Source organism: Triticum aestivum, chromosome 6D (assembly GCF_018294505.1).
Source record: "Triticum aestivum cultivar Chinese Spring chromosome 6D, IWGSC CS RefSeq v2.1, whole genome shotgun sequence".
NCBI lineage: Eukaryota > Viridiplantae > Streptophyta > Magnoliopsida > Poales > Poaceae > Triticum > Triticum aestivum.
In genome coordinates this window covers 92,876,479-92,898,693 of record NC_057811.1, presented here as the reverse complement: position 1 = coordinate 92,898,693, position 22,215 = coordinate 92,876,479, and positions in this window count along the sequence as shown.

Here is a 22,215-nt window from a genome sequence, read left to right as displayed (position 1 = left end):
CAAATGGTCTGTGCTGCTGTGCACCAGTGTCATCCCTGGATCAATAATGCTGACACGCACAGTACAAATGGAGGATTTATAACAGAGTAGCAATCACACACTTATTACATCGAATATCTCCAAAGAGAATAAGTATGATAAATATGGCTTAAGGCCATCTAATAACGATAACAGCGGAAGACTTGGAAGATAAGTGAGTCCATCAACTCCAGCGGCATCACTGAGTATAAGACCACGACCTAAGGCACCTTACTCGTCGTCTGAAAAGTCTGCAACATGAAACGTTGCAGCCCGAAAATGGGTCAGCACATAGAATATGCTGGCAATGTAACACATAGAGAATAATGAACAATAATAATGCTATACTACATGCATATATGGCCGGTGGAAAGCTCTATGGTTACAGTTTTGCGAAAAGCCAATTTTATCCTACTTCAAAGGAATAAATTTTATTTAACTATCATGGTGGTTGTGAAACATTGAGATGGTTGACAGCATCTCAATCCCAATTAAATGTCATCAATAACCCAAAAAATTAATTAGAAGTAACATAGTGATGAGATTCACATGATAATCCAAATACTAGATACTCAAGTTGTCCATAACCAGGGACACGGCTAACCATGATTAGTTTGTACACTCTGCAGAGGTTTGTGCACTTTTCCCCACAAGACTCGATCTCCTCCGTTGGATTACTCGCACTACATGGTGTTTGAGTAACGGATGACCGAGACACAGTCTTTCAGAAGTGTTTGCACCTTACGTATGGGTAGACAGTTACACCTACTTTCCCCTACATCTGCTAGTCTACCACTGTAAGAGTTCACACAACTTAATCAACTATGCTAGAGGCCATAATAGCTTGTGGCTGCACACGGAAGTTTCTAGCATGAATAATCTCAAGGTCCCTTTGAACCTGGGTGGCGGTCCAAAAGAAAAACAGGCAATCCTGGAATACCCAGGTACCTCAATCCACCCAGATGTGAGTTTTAGTTGCCACCTTAAGTAAACCATTAATTAACAATCTCACATCTGTCATGGAAATCTCTCAAACCCAATCCACGTCTACGAGCATAGCATGGCAATATAATAGCAAACGTAGAAGTAACTCCCAAGGGTTTGATAAATAAAACAGGTAATAGGTACTACCTCAACTACTTCCCAATACCCACAATTTAATTAGATCCTAATCATGCAAGTGTTTGAGGAATAGATCTAATGCGATAAAAACTGGGTATGGAAAAGTATATGATCAAAGTGTTACTTGCCTTGCTGATGATCCGCAAAACCTAGCGATTCGAAGTAACAAGCGGCACACTCCGGGTACTCTATCGCAAACAAACAATCATACAATCAGTACTCATCTAATGCACAGGTAAAACTCGAATGAAAGATCCAACCAGAAAGTTCAACTTAAGAACTCCGGTTTGCAAAAAGAATCAACTCGAAAGAAGCAACGAAAGTCAAACGGCGAAAGAAACAAGCTTCGTTTACTAATCTGGATCTAGGTCAAATTTTACTGTAGCGAAAACTTGTTTGAGTAGGTTAAACGGAAAGAGAATTTCGAGACGAAACTCTAGGCGCTTGAATCGCCTGATTCTGATAAACGAGCGAGAAGCTAAACAGAAACGAAGATTCGATCAGAAATCGAATCTGAGAAAATAACGGAAAACTCCGACGAAAAAGAAAAACGGACGAACGGTTAAAGAACGGACGTTCGTTAACGGAGAAAAACCGACGAACGCGTTCGTTAAAACGAACGGTTCGGTGAACGCTCGCAAAATAATAAAACCGAAAAAAACCGATCTATGGTTTTTTTTAAAACGAAGGGTTTTTTTAACAAAAACCGGCAACAACGAGGCGAGGCAGTACCTCGTCGGGGGCGGCTCCGGCGGGGCTCCGGCGAGGGCGGCGGGATGCGGGGTGCTCGGGGGCGGCGAGGGGGCGGCTGCAACGGCGGCGGCTCCCGTGCGGGCGGCGGCGGGGTGAGAGAGAGAAGAGGGGGCGCGGGTATATAAAGGGGGGGGAGCTCGGCTTGGACCGATCTAGGGTTTTTTTTAAACACGTTCCGCGGAAAAATTCGTAGAAAAATAAATAAAAGTCAGAAAAATATATAATTAATTTTCCCCATCTAGTTAGAAAATCTAGAATAGGGTGAACATTTTTTTATCACAAAATATATATTTTTTAAAACATGCAATATTTTTAATGCAATAAAAATTGCAAATAAAATCCGAATAAAATCCAATAAATGATTTTAACATTTTTCCTCCAGTATTTCAATTGTCTTGGAGAAGTCATATTTTCTCCTCTCATTTATTTGGTTTAATGAAATATTTTTCCGGAGAGAAAATAATTAAAACCAAAATCCTCGTTTTATTATTTGATGAAAATCAAATATGAAAATTTGAGAAAATCCCCAACTCTCTCCGAGGGTCCTTGAGTTGCTTAGGATTTATCGAGGATTTGTAAAAAATGCAATAAAATATGATATGCAATGATGATCTATGTATAACATACCAAATTGAAAATTTGGGATGTTACAAGCTCATTTCTGTACGAAAAGGCTGCCCACGTGGTAATTTGACACGTGTACTGGTTGTCCACTAGATGGAGGGAGGATCGTCTACCACGGGTGAACAAACAAATTGCGACTTGACGCGTTATGTTAAAAAAGAGGCAAACCATGTGGGGCCTACCGTAGAGGCAAGGCTCTATACACTGGAGTACTTTTGATGTGTCTCGTCAACTCGTAGAACGAGAAGAAGCTCGCTTAGTACGCCGTCTCCCCCGCCCACGGGTGCGGTGGCTCGCAGGATGAGGTGAAGCTTGCTTACTACGCCTTACGCCCGCTCCCTCGCCCACGCACGCGGTGGCTCGCAGGACGAGGAGAAAATTTTACTAGTACTCCCTCCGTTTTCTCCTCGTCCCTACCTTGGTTAGAGAGATTATCATATTGTTTGGAATATATGTCCTTTAGTAGATTTCAATATGAACTACTAGTACATACTCCAAACACTGATGTATATAGACGTATTTTAGAGTGTACATTTACTCATTTTGCTCCGTATGTAGTCCATATTGAAACGGACGTAATAGTACGCACTCTCCCTCGCCCCTCGACCCTCGCCACGTGGTGGACGTGCAGCAATTCATTCAGTCTCATATAGCCAGAACGATATATACTGCAGTACCATTATTGCTCGACTTCCCGAAGAGGCAAAGAGCCAATCGCAAGGTTAATAGTTTGGAGATGCCAAGCGCAAGGTTTATAGGAGAACGAGTAGTAGGTGCCGCGTCATTTATAAATAAAGTTTTTTTTCTTCAGTGGCACGTACGCAATATAAATAGGTTCATATGGAGAGAAAAGGAAACCGCTCCACTATATACATAGGCAGGACGAGCCTACACGGTTGCTTGCTGGGGTTGCTCTCTTCAGTTTTCACACTCTCTCGCACAAAACCACTGTGGCCACATCTCTAACATCCCGGCGGATCACGTCCGCCGGGGGAAGGGGTGGATGCTTAGTGTAGATGCGGTCGCCGTCGCCGACGGCGAAAACCCACTGTTGGCACGTCCCGATCAGGGGTCCCCGCCATTCTCTCTCACAAAGCCGGTGAGGTTGCCTTCGTCGATTGCTCACTGCCGCGACGTAGGTAGTTTCCTCGTCCCGCCGCCCTCCTCTAGGTTGAGCTACGTCCCGACATCCCTTAGGTACAACTCCCTTTACAGCCGGCTTGCACCACTGCTCCAGCTGCCCACATCACTCCATGTGGATATTTCTCTACTTCTTTGCCCCGCACATACCTCTACTGGCTTCTACGTACTGTATTTGTGATGAGTTTATATCTCATCAACTAGTCCTAGTAATCTTATTCTAATCACGCTTCTTCAATTTCTTTGCCACAGGGATGCTCATCTCGATTTTGGTGAAACTGCACAAAATGATCCGATGGTCAAAGGGTTGCAAACTTCATTTCTTAGGAAGCGCCGACGTTGCCAGCAAATTAAAGCCTGGTTAGGGTTTACGGTTCAAGGGCTAGGGACTGCATGGATTTTTTTTCTTTAGCTGTCTCTGTTTCAATGGCTAGGGACTGCATGAGTAGTAGTAGTATTGTACGCCTTACGCCCGCTCCCTCGCCCACGCACGCGGTGGCTCGCAGGACGAGGAGAAAATTTTACTACTCCCTCCGTTTACTCCTCGTCCCTACTACCTTGGTTAGAGAGATTATCATATTGTTTGGAATATATATGTCCTTTAGTAGATTTCAATATGAACTACTAGTACATACTCCAAACACTGATGTATATAGACGTATTTTAGAGTGTAGATTCACTCATTTTGCTCCGTATGTAGCATAAAGTTGAGACACATATTTTGGAATGGAGGGAGTACATATTTGCTATGATCTGTCAATCATTGAGATGCAATAGCATGCATGTTAGTCTCCTTTGTATTTGATGAATGCTGCAACGGGCAACCTTGGACGCAAGATACATGTAACAAAAGCTGGAAGCTTCATAGCATTGTACTATCTCGCTGATAAATTACAGTACGTACTATACAAGTACTTCCTCTGTTCCTAAATATAAGTCTTTGTAGAGATTTCACCATGAACCACATATGAATGTATATAGATGCATTTTAAGTGTAGATTCATTCATTTCGTTCCGTATGTAGTCCACCTAGTGGAATCTCTACAAAGACTTATATTTAGGAACGGAGAGGGAGTACTATGTAAAGAGTTAGGTGTCGCACGGTGTCCAGAAAATATGGTGATAGTGTGAGGTGGGCCATGTAATCACTGAGCATGCGTGTTTTCACTGCTCTTGCACTCCTCCGCCGTAAGAACGGAGAAAATTGTAATCTAGTAGTACCTCCTTTCGCCGAAAGCATGGGACATCCAGCAGTCCAACCACCTCAGTAATAATTGAAGGAAATATGCCCTAGAGGCAATAATAAAGTTATTATTTATTTCCTTATATCATGATAAATGTTTATTATTCATGCTAGAATTGTATTAACCAGAAACATAATACTTGTGTGAATACATAGACAAACAGAGTGTCACTAGTATGCCTCTACTTGACTAGCTCATTGATCAAAGATGGTTATGTTTCCTAGCCATAGACATGAGTTGTCATTTGATTAACGGGATCACATCATTAGGAGAATGATGTGATTGACTTGACCCATTCCGTTAGCTTAGCACTCTATCGTTTAGTATGTTGCTATTGCTTTCTTCATGACTTATACATGTGCCTATGACTATGAGATTATGCAACTCCCGTTTACCGGAGGAACACTTTGTGTGCTACCAAACATCACAATGTAACTGGGTGATTATAAAGGTGCTCTACAGGTGTCTGCAAAGGTACTTGTTGGGTTGGCGTATTTCGAGATTAGGATTTGTCACTCCGATTGTCGGAGAGGTATCTCTGGGCCCTCTTGGTAATGCACATCACTTAAGCCTTGCAAGCATTGCAACTAATGAGTTAGTTGTGGGATGATATATTACGGAACGAGTAAAGAGACTTGCTGGTAATGAGGTTGAACTAGGTATTGAGATACCGACGAACGAATCTCGGGCAAGTAACATACCGATGATAAAGGGAACAACGTATGTTGTTATGTGGTCTGACCGATAAAGATCTTCGTAGAATATGTGGCAGCCAATATGAGTATCCAGGTTCCACTATTTGTTATTCACCGGAGACGTGTCTCGGTCATGTCTACATAGTTCTCGAACCCGCATGGTCCGCACGCTTAACGTTTCGATGACAGTTATATTAGGAGTTTATATGTTTTGATGTACCGAAGGTTGTTCGGAGTCCCGAATGTGATCACGGACATGACGAGGAGTTTCAAAATGGTCGAGACATGAAGATTGATATATTGGAAGCCTATATTTGGATATCGGAAGTGTTCCGGGTGAAATCGGGATTTTACCGGAGTACCGAGGGGTTACCGGAACCCCCCGGGGGCTTAATGGGCCATAGTGGGCCTTTGTGGAGAAGAGGAGAGGCGGCCCGGGCAGTGCCGCGCGCCCCTCTACCTAGTCCGAATAGGACAAGGAGAGGGGGGCGCCCCCCTTTCCTTCCTCTCCTCCACCTCTTTCCCATCCACTCCTAATCCAACTAGGAAAAGGGAGGGAGTCATACTCCCGGTGGGAGTAGGACTCCACCTGGCGCGCCCCACCTGGCCGGCCGCACCTCCCCCCTTACTCCTTTATATACGGGGGCAGGGGGGCACCCTAGAGACACAACAATTGATCGTTTGATCTTTTAGCCATGTGCGGTGCCCCCCTCCACCATAGTCCACCTCAATAATACTGTAGCGGTGCTTAGGCGAAGCCCTGCGTCGGTAGAACATCATCATCGTCACCACGCCGTCGTGCTGACGAAACTCTCCCTCAACACTCGGCTGGATCGGAGTTCGAGGGACGTCATCGGGCTGAACGTGTGCTGAAGTTGGAGGTGCCGTGCGTTCGGTACTTGATCGGTCGGATCGTGAAGACGTACGACTACATCAACCGCGTTGTGCTAACGCTTCCGCTTTCGGTCTACGAGGGTACGTGGACAACACTCTCCCCTCTCGTTGCTATGCATCACCATGATCTTGCGTGTGCGTAGGAAATTTTTTGAAATTACTACGTTCCCCAACAATAATGACCAATGAGCCGTCAAATCACATAGACCCAGTAGTAAGTTGGATGGACGAAGCAACTATCACTCTTGAATCCGCTTCTCCCTTCAACGCAGGCGCCAGTGAGAGGTCGCATCCGCTCTGCCCGGGCATGAATGCGTCACCGATTCTTTGGAGCGGCGCTGACCGTTTCGGGCAGGAAGCGCGCGCGGGAGATGGAGGGGCTTTGGGTGGGCCAGGCTGGTCAGGAGCGGGCGTGGCAGCTGTCCGCCTGTCCCTACCGGACGCCCAGAAACAAGAGGATGCACCGACTCTCGCGGCTAAAATCGTACACTACACACTATCTCTCTGTAACACACACATGCTGTTAAACAAACACATGCACACGCACACACAGGTTCATAGAATAGGAAAATCGTGCGAGTGCGAAGCCACAGGAAGTGAGATACAAATGGAGTACGTACAAGAAGAGAAGAGGTGACGAATATTCCATCAAACCTGGACTGAGGAGTAGTACTCCCTCTGTCTAGGTGGTAAGTCATCCTACGGAAATCAGATATTCCCAAAATGTTTAGGTGTCGTCCATTAACTTCGCATCTCAATCCCCGCCTGACCTTGTTGCTAGCGAGCGTTGTTAATTAGGGAGCGTTTGGATCCTTAGCAAGAACAGCTTATAGCAGAGCCGGGCAAGGTTAGGCGTTTGGAACTATTAAAATATGTTAGCTTTTGTGGGCCAGCTAGCTTGGGTGGGCTAGAAAAACCTTGCTAGCTCAGGAGAGCCAGATCGGCTCGCTTCCGATGGCAAACTTCGCGTAGTAGTAACATAGACTAGTAACATATGCATGTTGTACTAGTCCAAGTTACTCACCACTATGACTAGCCTAAGCAATGTAACCAAACGCTCCTTACTCTGCCTTGTTATCTCCCCCGGAAACCCAATGCATGGAGCGCAACTACGCGTTGATCAGTCAAGAAATCAAAGTCGGCTTGCATGCGAGTTAATACGTGGCCTTGCATGGTAGCTAAAACGGCATCTCTTAGTTGTTTGGATTAATTGTTGCGTTTAGAGACAGAAATCAGGGCTTTGATTGGAGGAATGACCGGTCAAGTTTCTCCTTCTCCTCCAATCTGCTTGCACCTTGGTCCCGCTGCACCTTCTAACGTGACTTATTACACCTAGACGGAGGGAGTCATACGAGATACGGTGGCACACTGACTTAGGTCGAATACAAGTGCCCAAAATTGTGTGCATGTTATAATAAGGATTCACATAAAATAGTACGTGAGCGAACAGAGGCATCAATTGGACAGTGTTCCTGAGTAGTAGCGAGATGTGTGAGGTAAGATACACCGCTGGCGCTTTTAACTTTTCTTATTAATTTGTTTGTTTCACCCTCTGACTGGTGGGACCCAACGTACTACGTGGAGAGAGGTAAGGTGACTAAGGCTGTATTATTTCTGCACCACTATGGATAGTCTTACCACCAAAGCCACATGACACGATTATGATTTAAATCCCAATGACTCCCACACACAAAAAAACACGGCATGCTTGTAATGACCCACAAGTATAGGGGATCTATCGTAGTCCTTTTGATAAGTAAGAGTATCGAACCCAACAAGGAGCAGAAGGAAATGATAAGCGGTTTTCAGCAAGGTATTCTCTGCAAGCACTGAAATTATAGGTAACAGATAGTTTTGTGATAGGATAATTTGTAACTAGCAACAAGTAACAAAAGTAAATAAAGTGCAGCAAGATGGCCCGATCCTTTTTGTAGCAAAGGACAAGCCTGGACAAACTCTTGTATAGAGAAAAGCACTCCCGAGGACACATGGGAATTGTCGTCAAGCTAGTTTTCATCACCTTCATATGATTCGTGTTCGGTACTTTGATAATTTGATATGTGGATGGACCGGTGCTTGGGTGCTGTCCTTACTTGGACAAGCATCCCACTTATGATTAACCCCTATTGCAAGCATCTGCAACTACAAAAGAAGTATTAAGGTAAACCTAACCATAGCATGAAACATATGGATCCAAATCAGCCCCTTACGAAGCAACGCATAAACTAGGGTTTAAGCTTCTGTCACTCTAGCAACCCATCATCTACTTATTACTTCCCAATGCCTTCCTCTAGGCCCAAATAATGGTGAAGTGTCATGTAGTCGACTTTCACATAACACCACTAGAGGAGAGACAACATACATCTCATCAAAATATCGAACGAATACCAAATTCACATGACTACTAATAGCAAGACTTCTCCCATGTCCTCAGGAACAAACGTAACTACTCACAAAGCATATTCATGTTCATAATCAGAGGGGTATTAATGTGCATAATGGATCTGAACATATGATCTTCCACCAAATAAACCAACTAGCATCAACTACAAGGAGTAATCAACACTACTAGCAACCTACAAGTACCAATCTCAGACTTAGAGACAAGAATTGGATAAAAGAGATGAACTAGGGTTTGAGAGGAGATGGTGCTGGTGAAGATGTTGATGGAGATTTGTCCCCTCCTGATGAGAGGAGCGTTGGTGATGACGATGGCGATGATTTCCCCCTCCCGGAGGGAAGTGTCCCCGGCAGAACAGCTCTCCCGGAGCCCTAGATTGGTTCCGCCAAGGTTCCGCCTCGTGGCGGCGGAGTCTCGTCCCGAAAGCTTTCTTATGATTTTTCTTCGGACGAAAGAATTCATATAGCAGAAGATGGGCACCGGAAGGCCACCAGGGGGGCCACGAGGCAGGGGGCGTGCCCCGGGGGGTAGGGCACGCCCCCCACCCTCGTGCCCAGGGTGCGGGTCCCCTCTGGTATTTTCTTCGCTCAGTATTTTTTATTATTTCCAAAAATAACTTTCGTGGAGTTTCAGGACTTTTGGAGTTGTGCAGAATAGGTCTCTAATATTTGCTCCTTTTCCAGCCCTGAATTCCAGCTGCCGGCATTCTCCCTCTTTATGTAAACCTTGTAAAATAAGAGAGAATAGGCATAAGTATTGTGACATAATGTGTAATAACAACCCATAATGCAATAAATATCGATATAAAAGCATGATGCAAAATGGACGTATCAACTCCCCCAAGCTTAGACCTCGCTTGTCGTCAAGCGAGAGCCGATAACGATAAATATGTCCACATGTTTAGAGGTAGAGGTGTCGATAAAATAAAATACGGACATGAGGGCATCATGATCATTCTTATAACAGCAACATATATGGATATTGTCATATGATTTCTTATGCTGAAGTAATAATCTATTCACAATGTCAAGTATGAATCAGAAACTTCATTGAGAACCAACAAACTATAATCTCAGTCAGCGAAGCAATTGCAATTTATCATAACATCAGAAAGAGTCTATGTCAGAGCTTTTCAGCAAGTCCACATACTCAACTATCATTTAGTCTTTCACAATTGCTAACACTCACGCAATACTTGTGGTTACGGAGTTTTAATCGGACACAGAGAAAGATAGGGGCTTATATTTTCGCCTCCCAACCTTTTACCTCAAGGGTAATGTCAACAATAATAGTTCATGCTAACTTACATCTAATTAGATATATATGTCAGGATCTTTTCAACACACTGTGCTTGCCAAAGGATAAAATGTAAAAAGGAAAGGTGAAGATCACCATGACTCTTGCATAAGGGTAAGAGATAAAAGTAAAAGATAGGCCCTTCGCAAAGGGAAGCAGAGGTTGTCATGCGCTTTCAGGGTTGGATGCACAAAATCTTAATGCGAAAGAACGTCACTTTATATTGCCACTTGTGATATGGACCTTTATTATGCAGTCCGTCGCTTTTATTTCTTCCACATGACAAGATCGGATAAAGCTTATTTCCTCCACACTAATCAATCATACATATTTAGAGAGCGATTTTTATTGCTTGCACCGATGACAACTTACTTGAAGGATCTTACTCAATCCATAGGTAGATATGGTGGACTCTCATGGCAAAACTGGGTTTAAGGGTATTTGGAAGCACACGTAGTATCTCTACTTGGTGCAAGAATTTGGCTAGGAAGAGAGGGAAAGGCAAGCTCAACATGTTGGATGATCCATGACAATATACTTTATTTCAGATATAAGAAAACATAACCCATTACATTGTCTTCCTTGTCCAACATCAACTCTTTAGCATGTCATATTTTAATGAGTGCTCACAATCATAAAAGATGTCCAAGATAGTATATTTATATGTGAAACCTCTCTTTCTTTATTACTTCCTATTAATTTCAACGATGACCAAAGCTATGTTTGTCAATTCTCAACAATTTTTAATCATCATACTCTTTCTATGTGAAGTCATTACTCTCAATAAGATCAATATGATCTCTTTGTTTCTTTTTATTCCTTTTCTTTTTCTTTTATTCCATCAAGATCATAGCAAAATAATCAAGCCCTTGACTCAACACTAATCTTTATTATATAACTCACGGACTCGATTACATAGAGGGATCATAAAGCAAAACTCAAAACTAAATCATACCAAAACTTTATTCTACTAGATCAAGATATTACTAAAAGGATCGAACTAGAAAAACGGTAAAGATAGAGATGTGATGGTGATACGATACCGGGGCACCTCCCCCAGCTTGGCAGTTGCCAAGGGGAGTGCCCATACCCATGTGATTATGTCTCCTTCTTCGGAGGTGGTGGTGTGATATTCTTGGCGATGATACTCCTCAGGATACGATTCTCCTCCTCGATCTTATTGAGTTGCTGCTTGAGATCCATTATCTCCTTACGAAGTTACCCGTGACGGTTAAAGCTCCTTGTACCCATGGATGTTGCATAGGTGCGGGGGAACAAGTAACACTCTTTTTCATATTCTCGTAAGAAAGAAATCTAACATTGGAAGGGATAACCGAGTTTGGAATAGCCGAGCTCTGTAGTTCCCCCATCGTGAATCCAGCTTGGAAGCGAGAAGTGACTTCTTGATCCTCCTCCATGGCATCTATCCTCTTCAAATCAGCCTCCATCTCTTCCTCCGTTGCTGGCCCAAAGTGGTCAGCATCGCTGTTTGTCCTTGATCTCGATGCCGGATGAGACACCCGGCTCTCCCCGACTGACTCTTGAGACGACATCTTGCTCAAATCTGCAGCAGCAACAGCTCGAAACACAAACAGAGGATATTTGCGTGATACATGAGTTAAAACCTTCGGGAGAATATATAATGAATTTTTACCGACCAAAATACGTATCGTGCAAGAAAACGGAGTCCGGAGAGCGCACGAGGTGCCCACGAGGCAGGGGGCGCGCCCAGGCGGGTAGGGCGCGCCCTCCACCCTTGTGGAGGCCTCGTGTTCTTCCCGGACTGCTTCTTATTTTTCTATTTTTCTAAATATTCCAAAACGGAGAAAAATTGCCATTAGAACTGTTTTGGATTCGGTTTACTTACCGTACCACATACCTATTCCTTTTCGGAGTCTGAAACGTTCTCGAAAGTGTCCCTTATGTATTCCTCCGGGGTTACGGTTTCAATAACATTAGTTTCAACATTTATAGGATTACCTGAGATATAGTGTTTGATTCTTTGACCGTTCACCACCTTCGGATTTGTGCCTTCGAAGTTGTTGATTTTTATGGCACCGGAACGATAGACCTCCTCGATAACGTAAGGACCTTCCCATTTAGAGAGAAGTTTTCCTGCAAAAAATATTAAATGAGAGTTGTATAATAATAAATAATCTCCTACATTAAACTCACGCTTTTGTATTCTTTTGTCATGCCATCTTTTAACTTTTTCTTTAAACAATTTGGCATTCTCATAGGCTTGGGTTCTCCATTCATCAAGTGAGCTAATGTCAAATGACCTCTTCTCACCGGCAATTTTGAAATCATAGTTGAGCTCTTTAATAGCCCAATATGCCTTATGTTCTAGTTCGAGAGGTAAGTGACATGCTTTTCCATAAACCATTTTATACGGAGACATACCCATAGGATTTTTATATGCAGTTCTATAGGCCCATAATGCATCATCAAGTTTCTTGGACCAATTCTTTCTAGATCTATTAACAGTCTTTTGCAAAATTAATTTGAGCTCTCTATTAATCAATTCTACTTGACCACTAGACTGTGGGTGATATGGAGATGCAATTCTATGATTAACATCATACTTAGCAAGCATTTTACGGAAAGCACCATGAATAAAATGTGAACCACCATCAGTCATTAAATATCTAGGGACTCCAAACCTCGGAAAAATAACTTCTTTAAGCATCTTAATAGAGGTGTTATGATCATCACTACTAGTTGGAATAGCTTCTACCCACTTAGTAACATAATCAACATCAACTAAATATGTGTATATGCATTAGAGGAAGGAAACGGTCCCATATAATCAAAGCCCCAAACATCAAATGGCTCAATAACAAGTGAATAATTCATAGGCATTTCTTGACGTCTACTAATATTACCAATTCCTTGACATTCATCACAAGATAAGACAAACTTACGGGCATCCTTGAAGAGAGTAGGCCAATAAAAACCGTATTGCAATACCTTATGCATGTGCAGTTCTGTCTCCACCGTGGTGTCCTCCATAAGCCTCGGAGTGACACTTGCGTAGGATCTATTCCTGTTCATGCTCAGGTACACAACGTCTAATGACACCATCTACTCCTTCTTTATAAAGATGTGGGTCATCCCAGAAGTAATGTCTTAAATCATAGAAAACCTTTTTCTTTTGCTGGCATGTGAAACTAGGTGATATAAATTTAGCAACAATGTAATTAGCATAATCAACATATTATGGAGTAGTACGAGAAGCATTTATGACATTTAGTTGTTCATTAGGAAAGCTATCATCAATAGGTAGTGGGTCATCAAGAACATTTTCTAACCTAGACAAGTTGTCAGCAACGGGGTTCTCAGCTCCCTTTCTATCAATAATATGCAAATCAAATTCTTGTAGCAAGAGAACCCATCTAATAAGTCTAGGTTTAGCATCTTTCTTTTCCATAAGATATTTAATAGCAGCATGATCAATGTGAATAGTTACTTTAGAATCAACAATATAAGGTCTGAACTTATCACAAGCAAATACAACTGCTAAAAATTATTTATCAGTAGTGGCATAATTTCTCTGGGCATTGTCTAGAGTTTTACTAGCATATTGAATAACATTTAATTTCTTATCAACTCTTTGCCCTAGAACAGCACCTACAGCATAATCACTAGCATCACACATACTTTCAAAGGGTAAATTCCAATCAGGTGGCTGAACAATAGGTGCAGAAATCAATGCTTTCTTAAGTATTTCAAATGCTTCTACACAATCATCATCAAAGAAAAATGGTATATCTTTTTGTAATAAATTAGTCAGAGGCCGAGAAATTTTTGAGAAGTCCTTAATGAACCTCCTATAAAATCCAGCGTGACCAAGGAACTTCTTATACCTTTGATGTCCTTGGGACATGGCATCTTTTCAATAGCATCAACTTTAGCTTTATCAACTTCAATACCTCTTTCAGAAATTTTATGCCCCAAGACAATACCTTCATTAACCATAAAGTGGCACTTCTCCCAATTCAAGACAAGATTAGTTTCTTCACATCTCTACAAAACTTGATCAAGGTTGCTCAAGCAATCATCAAAAGAGGATCCATAGACGGAGAAATTGTCCATGAAAACCTCACAAATCTTTTCACAAAAATCAGAGATAATAGCCATCATGCATCTTTGAAAGGTAGTAGGTGCATTACATAAACCAAAAGGCATACGTCTATAAGCAAAAGTACCGAAAGGACAAGTAAATGTGGTCTTAGCTTGATCATCAGCTGACATAGGTATTTGAGAGAAACCAGAATAACCATCTAGAAATCAAAAAATGTGTATGTTTGGATAATCTTTCTAGCATTTGATCAATAAAAGGTAAGGGGTAATGATCTTTTTTAGTAGCTTTATTTAATTTGCGGAAATCAATTACCATCCTATAACCTGTAATAATTCTTTGCAGAATCAATTCATCTTTATCATTAGGAACGACAATAATACCTCCCTTCTTAGGGACACAATGGACAGGACTTACCCACTGACTATCAGCAACGGGATAGATTATACCTGCCGCAAGGAGCTTTAGTATTTCCTTTCTTACCACTTCTTTCATCTTAGGATTCAGGCGTCGTTGGTGATCAATAACTGGTTTGGCATCTTTCTCCAAATTTATTTTATGTTGACATAGAGTGGGACTAATGCCCTTAAGATCATCAAGAGTATATCCAATAGCAACACGGTGCTTCTTCAGAGTTTTCAATAATTTTTCTTCCTCCTTCTCTGAAAGTTTAGCACTAATAATAATAGGATATATCTTCTTTTCATCGAGATAAGCATATTTAAGAGTATCAGGTAATGGTTTAAGCTCAAACACGGGATCGCCCTTGGGTGGAGGAGGATCCCCTAGGATTTCAACAGGCAAGTTGTGTTTTAGAATAGGTCCCTGTTTAAAGAATACTTCATCGATTTCCCTTCTTTCATTCATAAACATATCATTTTCATGGTCTAGCGAATATTGTTCTAAAGGATCACTAGGAGGTACGACAATAGAAGCAAGACCAATAATTTCATCATTACTAGGCAATTCCTCTTCACGGTGTTGTCTACGAAATTTAGAAAATTTAAACTCATGAGACATAGCACCTAGACCAATGGTAACAAGATCCCTTTTGCAGTCTATCTTAGCATTAACAGTGTTTAAGAAGGGTCTGCCAAATATAATGGGACAGAAGCTATCTTGTGGGGAACCAAGAACAAGAAAATTAGCAGGATATTTAGTTTTCCCGCACAAGACTTCAACATCTCTAACAATTCCAATTGGTGATATAGTATCTCTATTGGCAAGTTTAATTGTGACATCAATTTCTTCTAACTCAGCGGGTGCTATATCATGCATAATTTCTTTGTATAAGTTAATACGTATTGCACTAGCACTAGCACCCATATCACACAAGCCATGATAACAATGATCTCCTATTTTAAGAGAAATAACATGCATGCCTACCACAGGTCTATGTTTATCTTTAGCACTAGGTTTAGCAATTCTAGCAGTCTCATCACAGAAATAAATAACATGCCCATCAATATTATCAGCCAAGAGATCTTTAACAATAGCAATATTAGGTTCAACTTTAACTTGCTCAGGAGGTGTATAAGTTCTAATATTGCTTTTACGAACCACAGTTGAAGCTTTAGCATGATCCTTTATCCTAACAGGGAAAGGTGGTTTCTCAACATAAGCAGTAGGAACAATAAGATCATTATAAGTGATGGTCTTTTCTTCAACTTTAATAGGTGCAAATACTTTTACTTCTATGGGAGGATGATATTTAAACCACTTCTCCTTAGGGAGATCAACATGAGCAGCAAAAGATTCACAAAATGAAGCTACTATCTCAGAGTCAAATCCATATTTAGTGCTGAATTTACGGAAAACATCGGTCTCCATAAAATATTTAACACAATCAAACTTAAGTGTTATACCTGACTCCTTAGCTTCGTCGAGGTCCCAATCTTCAGAGTTGCATTTAATTCTTTCCAATAAATCCCATTTGAATTCAATAGTCGTCATCATAAAAGAAACAGTACAAGAAGTATCGAGCATGGTGCGATTGTTATTAGAAAGCCGAGCATAAAATTTTTGAATAATCATTTCTCTTGAGAGCTCATGATTGGGGCATGAATATAACATTGACTTAAGCCTCCCCCAAGCTTGAGCGATGCTTTCTCCTTCGCGAGGCCAAAAATTATATATATAATTACGATCACGATGAAAAAGATGCATAGGATAAAACTTCTGTTGAAATTCCAATTTCAATCGTTTGTAGTTCCATGATCCCATATCATCACATAGCCTATACCATGTCAATGAATCTCCCTTCAAAGATAAAGGGAAGACCTTCTTCTTGATAACATCATCAGGCATACCTGCAAGCTTAAATAATCCACAAACTTCATCCACATATATTAGGTGCTCATCAGGATGTAATGTTCCATCTCCTGCAAAAGGATTAGCTAGCAGTTTCTCTATCATACCCGAAGGAATTTCAAAGTAGACATTTTCATTTTCAGTAGGTTCAGTAGGTTGAGGAGCAACTCTTTGCTCTGGTCGGGGTGAAGATACCCCGAACAAGCCCCTCAGAGGATTACTTTCCATAGTAACAAGTGACAGTAAATTTCAGCACACTATATAAATTTTTCCTTACCAAATTCCACCTACCAAAGGCGCTTCACTCCCCGGCAACGGCGCCAGAAAAGATTCTTGACGACCCACAAGTATAGGGGATCTATCATAGTCCTTTCGATAAGTAAGAGTGTCGAACCCAACGAGTAGCAGAAGGAAATGATAAGCACTTTTCAGCAAGGTATTCTCTGCAAGCACTGAAATTATAGGTAACAAATAGTTTTGTGATAGGATAATTTGTAACGAGCAACAAGTAACAAAAGTAAATAAAGTGCAGCAAGATGGACCAATCCTTTTTGTAGCAAAGGACAAGCCTGGACAAACTCTTATATAGAGAAAAGCGCTCCCGAGGACACATGGGAATTATTGTCAAGCTAGTTTTCATCACGTTCATATGATTCGCGTTTGGTACATTGATAATTTGATATGTGGGTGGACCGGTGCTTGGGTGCTGTCCTTACTTGGACAAGCATCCCACTTATGATTAATCCCTATTGCAAGCATCCGCAACTACAAAAGAAGTATTAAGGTAAACCTAACCATAGCATGAAACATATGGATCCAAATCAGTCCCTTACGAAGCAACGCATAAACTAGGGTTTAAACTTCTGTCACTCTAGCAAACCCTCATCTACTTATTACTTCCCAATGCCTTCCTCTAGGCCCAAATAATGGTGAAGTGTCATGTAGTCGACGTTCACATAACACCACTAGAGGAGAGACAACATACATCTCATCAAAATATCGAACGAATACCAAATTCACATGACTAATAATAGCAAGACTTCTCCCATGTCCTTAGGAACAAACGTAACTACTCACAAAGCATATTCATGTTCATAATCAGAGGGGTATTAATGTGCATAATGGATCTGAACATATGATCTTCCACCAAATAAACCAACTAGCATCAACTACAAGGAGTAATCAACACTACTAGCAACCTACAAGTACCAATCTCAGACTTAGAGACAAGAATTGGATAAAAGAGATGAACTAGGGTTTGAGAGGAGATGGTGCTGGTGAAGATGTTGATGGAGATTGGTCCCCTCTTGATGAGAGGAGCGTTGGTGATCGATACGTCTCCGTCGTATCTACTTTTCCAAATACTTTTTCCCTTGTTTTGGACTCTAACTTGCATGATTTGAATGGAACTAACCTGGACTGACGCTGTTTTCAGCAGACTTTCCATGGTGTTATTTATGTGCAGAAACAAAAGTTCTCGGAATGACCTGAAACTCCATGGAACATATTTTTGGAAAATATTAAAAATACTGGAAGAAGAATCCACGTCAGGGGGCCCACACCCTGTCCATGAGGGTGGGGGCGCGCCTGCCCCCCTGGGCGCGCCCCCTGCCTCGTGGGCCCCCTGACGCTCCACCGACCTCAACTCCAACTCCATATATTCACTTTCGGGGAGAAAAAATCAGAGAGAAGGATTCATCGCGTTTTACGATACGGAGCCACCGCCAAGCACTAAAACCTCTTGGGAGGGCTGATCTGGAGTCCGTTCGGGGCTCCGGAGAGGGGAATCCATCGCCATCGTCATCATCAACCGTCCTCCATCACCAATTTCATGATGCTCACTGCCGTGCGTGAGTAATTCCATCGTAGGCTTGCTGGACGGTGATGGGTTGGATGAGGCCTATAATGTAATCGAGTTAGTTTTGTTAGGGTTTGATCACTAGTATCCACTAGGTTCTGAGATTGATGTTTCTATGACTTTGCTATCCTTAATGCTTGTCACTAGGGCCCGAGTGCCATGATTTAGATCTGAACCTATTATGTTTTCATGAATATATGTGAGTTCTTGATCCTATCTTGCAAGTCTATAGTCACCTACTATGTGTTATGATCCGGCAACCCCGAAGTGACTATAATCGGGACCACTCCTGGTGATGACCGTAGTTTGAGGAGTTCATGTATTCACTATGTGTTAATGCTTTGGTCCGGTACTCTATTAAAAGGAGGCCTTAATATCCCTTAGTTTCCATTAGGACCCCGCTGCCACGGGAGGGTAGCACAAAAGATGTCATGCAAGTTCTTTTCCATAAGCACGTATGACTATATTCGGAATACATGCCTACATTACATTGATGAATTGGAGCTAGTTCTGTGTCACCCTATGTTATGATTGTTACATGATGAGCCACATCCGGCATAATTTTCCATCACCGATCCAATGCCTACGAGCTTTTCACATATTGTTCTTCGCTTATTTACTTTTCCGTTGCTACTGTTACAATCATTACAAAACCCAAAAATATTACTTTTGCTATCTTACTGTTACTTCTATATTACTTTGCTGCAGATACTAAGTTATCCAGGTGTGGTTGAATTGACAACTCAACTGCTAATACTTGAGAATATTTTTTGGCTCCCCTTGTGTCGAATCAATAAATTTGGGTTGAATACTCTACCCTCGAAAACTGTTGTGATCCCCTATACTTGTGAGTTATCAGTGATGACAATACCAATGATTTCCCCCTCCCGGAGGGAAGTGTCCCCGGCAGAACAGCTCTGCCGGAACCCTAGATTGGTTCTGCCAAGGTTCCGCCTCGTGGCGGCGGAGTCTCATCCCGAAAGCTTGCTTATGATTTTTCTTCGGACGAAAGACTTCATATAGCAGAAGATGGGCACCGGAAGGCCACCAGGGGGCCCACGAGGCAGGGGGCGCGCCCAGGGGGTAGGGCGCGCCCCCACCCTCGTGCCCATAGTGTGGGCCCCCTCTGGTATTTCCTTCGCTCAGTATTTTTTATTATTTACAAAAGTTACTTCCGTGAAGTTTCAGGACTTTTGGAGTTGTGCAGAATAGGTCTCTAATATTTGCTCCTTTTCCAGCCCAGAATTCCAGCTGCCGGCATTCTCTCTCTTTATGTAAACCTTGTAAAATAAGAGAGAATAGGCATAAGTATTGTGACATAATGTGTAATAACAGCCCATAATGCAATAAATATTGATATAAAAGCATGATGCAAAATGGACGTATGAGCTTGTCACACGAATGCAGGAATGTATAAAAGGTTATTTTCCTCTTGTTGAACATAACGGGAGGGTTGTGTAGCTGGTTAGCCTGTTCGCTGATCAAACTTGAGGTCTCGGGTTCGATAACTACACTTGAGCATAATTCGTGCCAGGAGGATTCTTTGACTGGTCAAAATGGATGGATACGGAGCGATACGATCTCGTAGTGACCGTATAATCATCATCACGTATAAGCTACAGCCTCGGCGCTTGTTTTCTAGGGTTTGCACTCTTCACACTCTCTCCAGTATATATATACACGCTGGAGCCTCAGCGCTTGTAGTTGCTCTCTTCACACTCTCTCACCCTCTCCAGATCTAAACAAGACTTCGTTGGCCTCTCTCTCTCTCCCCTCACTGTTGGTCTGCTTGTAATTGCTCTCTTCACACTCTCTCACCCTCTCCAGATCTAAACAAGACTTCGTTGGCCTCTCTCTCTCCCCTCACTGCTGGTCAAAGAGCCGGCAGGATCCGTCCGCCAGGAAGGGAAGGAAGCTTAATGCTGTCGCTGTCGGCGAGGGAGGGAATCCACTACCGACGCAGCTGTTCACTTTCAGCCAGCGGCGGCACGGGAGGGCCTCCGACCCCTTCTTCTTCGCCGCCGTACATAGTGTGGGTCGAACGACCTCTGGTCGCCCAGCGAACCACACCCCAAGAACCTTAAGGTATAACTTATTCCACATGCATTACTCTAGCTGCATGTGGGCTTTTTACGCTTCTGCACTCGAATCTAGGTGTTGGATCAAACAGGAAAGTAGTGGGGAAAGTTGTATACCATGAATCTAGGACGTGGTTCAAAGAGGAAAGGAATGGGGGAAAAGTTGTATAGCATGAATCTAGGACGTGGTTCAAAAAGGAAAGGAAGGGGGAAAGTAGTTGGGAAAGTTGTATCGCATGAATCTAAGACGTGGTTCAAAGAGGACAGGAATGGGGGAAAGTAGTTGGGAAAGTTGTATAGTATAAATCTAGGAAGTGGTTCACAGAGGAAAGGAAGTGGGGAAAGTACTAGTACATACTGGCTATCCAGCACCTATGTTGGTCGAAAAGGGAAAACAATGACAAACGCAGTACACACATCTGTAACGAATTGATCTTTTGTTTTGGGGGACAAGGTTGTAGAGTTTGAGCAGGACTTGATTTGCTGCGCTCACACAGGGAAAGGTGTCTAAAGATAACAAAACTGGGACCAACACAAATATGCTCCTTGGTTGTTTGTTCTTTGTTGCAACAGACTGTGCGTCACCCCAGTACATCGGTAGATGCACATGGTGCTGGTGCGTCCACTGTCCCATGCAACTCTTTAACTGCTGTTAATCTAAGGCCCTGTTTGGTTAAAAAATCCCTAGTCCCTACCTGCTTGGTTCCAGGGAATAAACATGGACTAGAGGTTATTAAATGACATGCTAAAAGACCATGTTACCCCTAGTAATGAACTAATAGAGACAAGGTGCGATGCGTGGCAGGGGCAACTCTTGGAAAAAGTCCGAAAATGACTCTCCCTCGGGGTCTTCTTTCTTTATTCCCAAATGCCCACTTTTAGTCCCTAAAAGTCCCTCCTGTTTGGTTTAGATGGGACTAACACGGAGTTTTTTTAGTCCCTCCACCAAAATGTCCCTGTAAACAAGCACCCTCTAATAATGCCGCTAGAAAATTGATGCAATGCCACAGTTAAAAGCAAATTACATGTTTAACGAATTTTATTGTTAATATAATCTCTCTGTTAATATTAATCAATGCCACCATTTGAGAAATGCTACTGTCTTGCTTTCGTTCCCATTTAGATAAGGTAGATGCTTCTTTTTGTTGGCTTCTGTGTCATCCACCGTTATTGACCACTAGTTGTTTCCTTTGCACCTCTGTGTAAACAGGGTTATCTACTTCACCTCATTGCCATTGTGACCTTTTGTTGCACTGCACAAAACACTTGTTTTAAGAGTGTTTTGTGCAGTTCAACCAAAATGTCACACCAACAAGGTTGCTTGATTGCTTGATCTTAGTGGAACTGCACAAGAGGAGATCTTACTTCCTATCCGTGTTGGCAAATTTGATTCAGATCTTCTTCTTGTGAGTTGTTTGAATTCCGCATCATGAGAGGTCAGTACTAGCCTTCTTTCACATGATTCTGTAGCGTGCTTTCATATGTTGTGCTACTTGTACGGTAATGTTGCTTGATTTTAGTGAACTGCACAAATGGAGACAAGACTTCCAATCTATATGTGCACCGCAATATCCCATTGAGGTAAGATAAGGATATTTCACAACTATTGGCCTGTATTTTGCCACTTTCATCAGAAAATTAATGTCATTGTTTAGTGCTATACTTTTGCAACCTAATTGACATGCCAAATCTTACATTGAA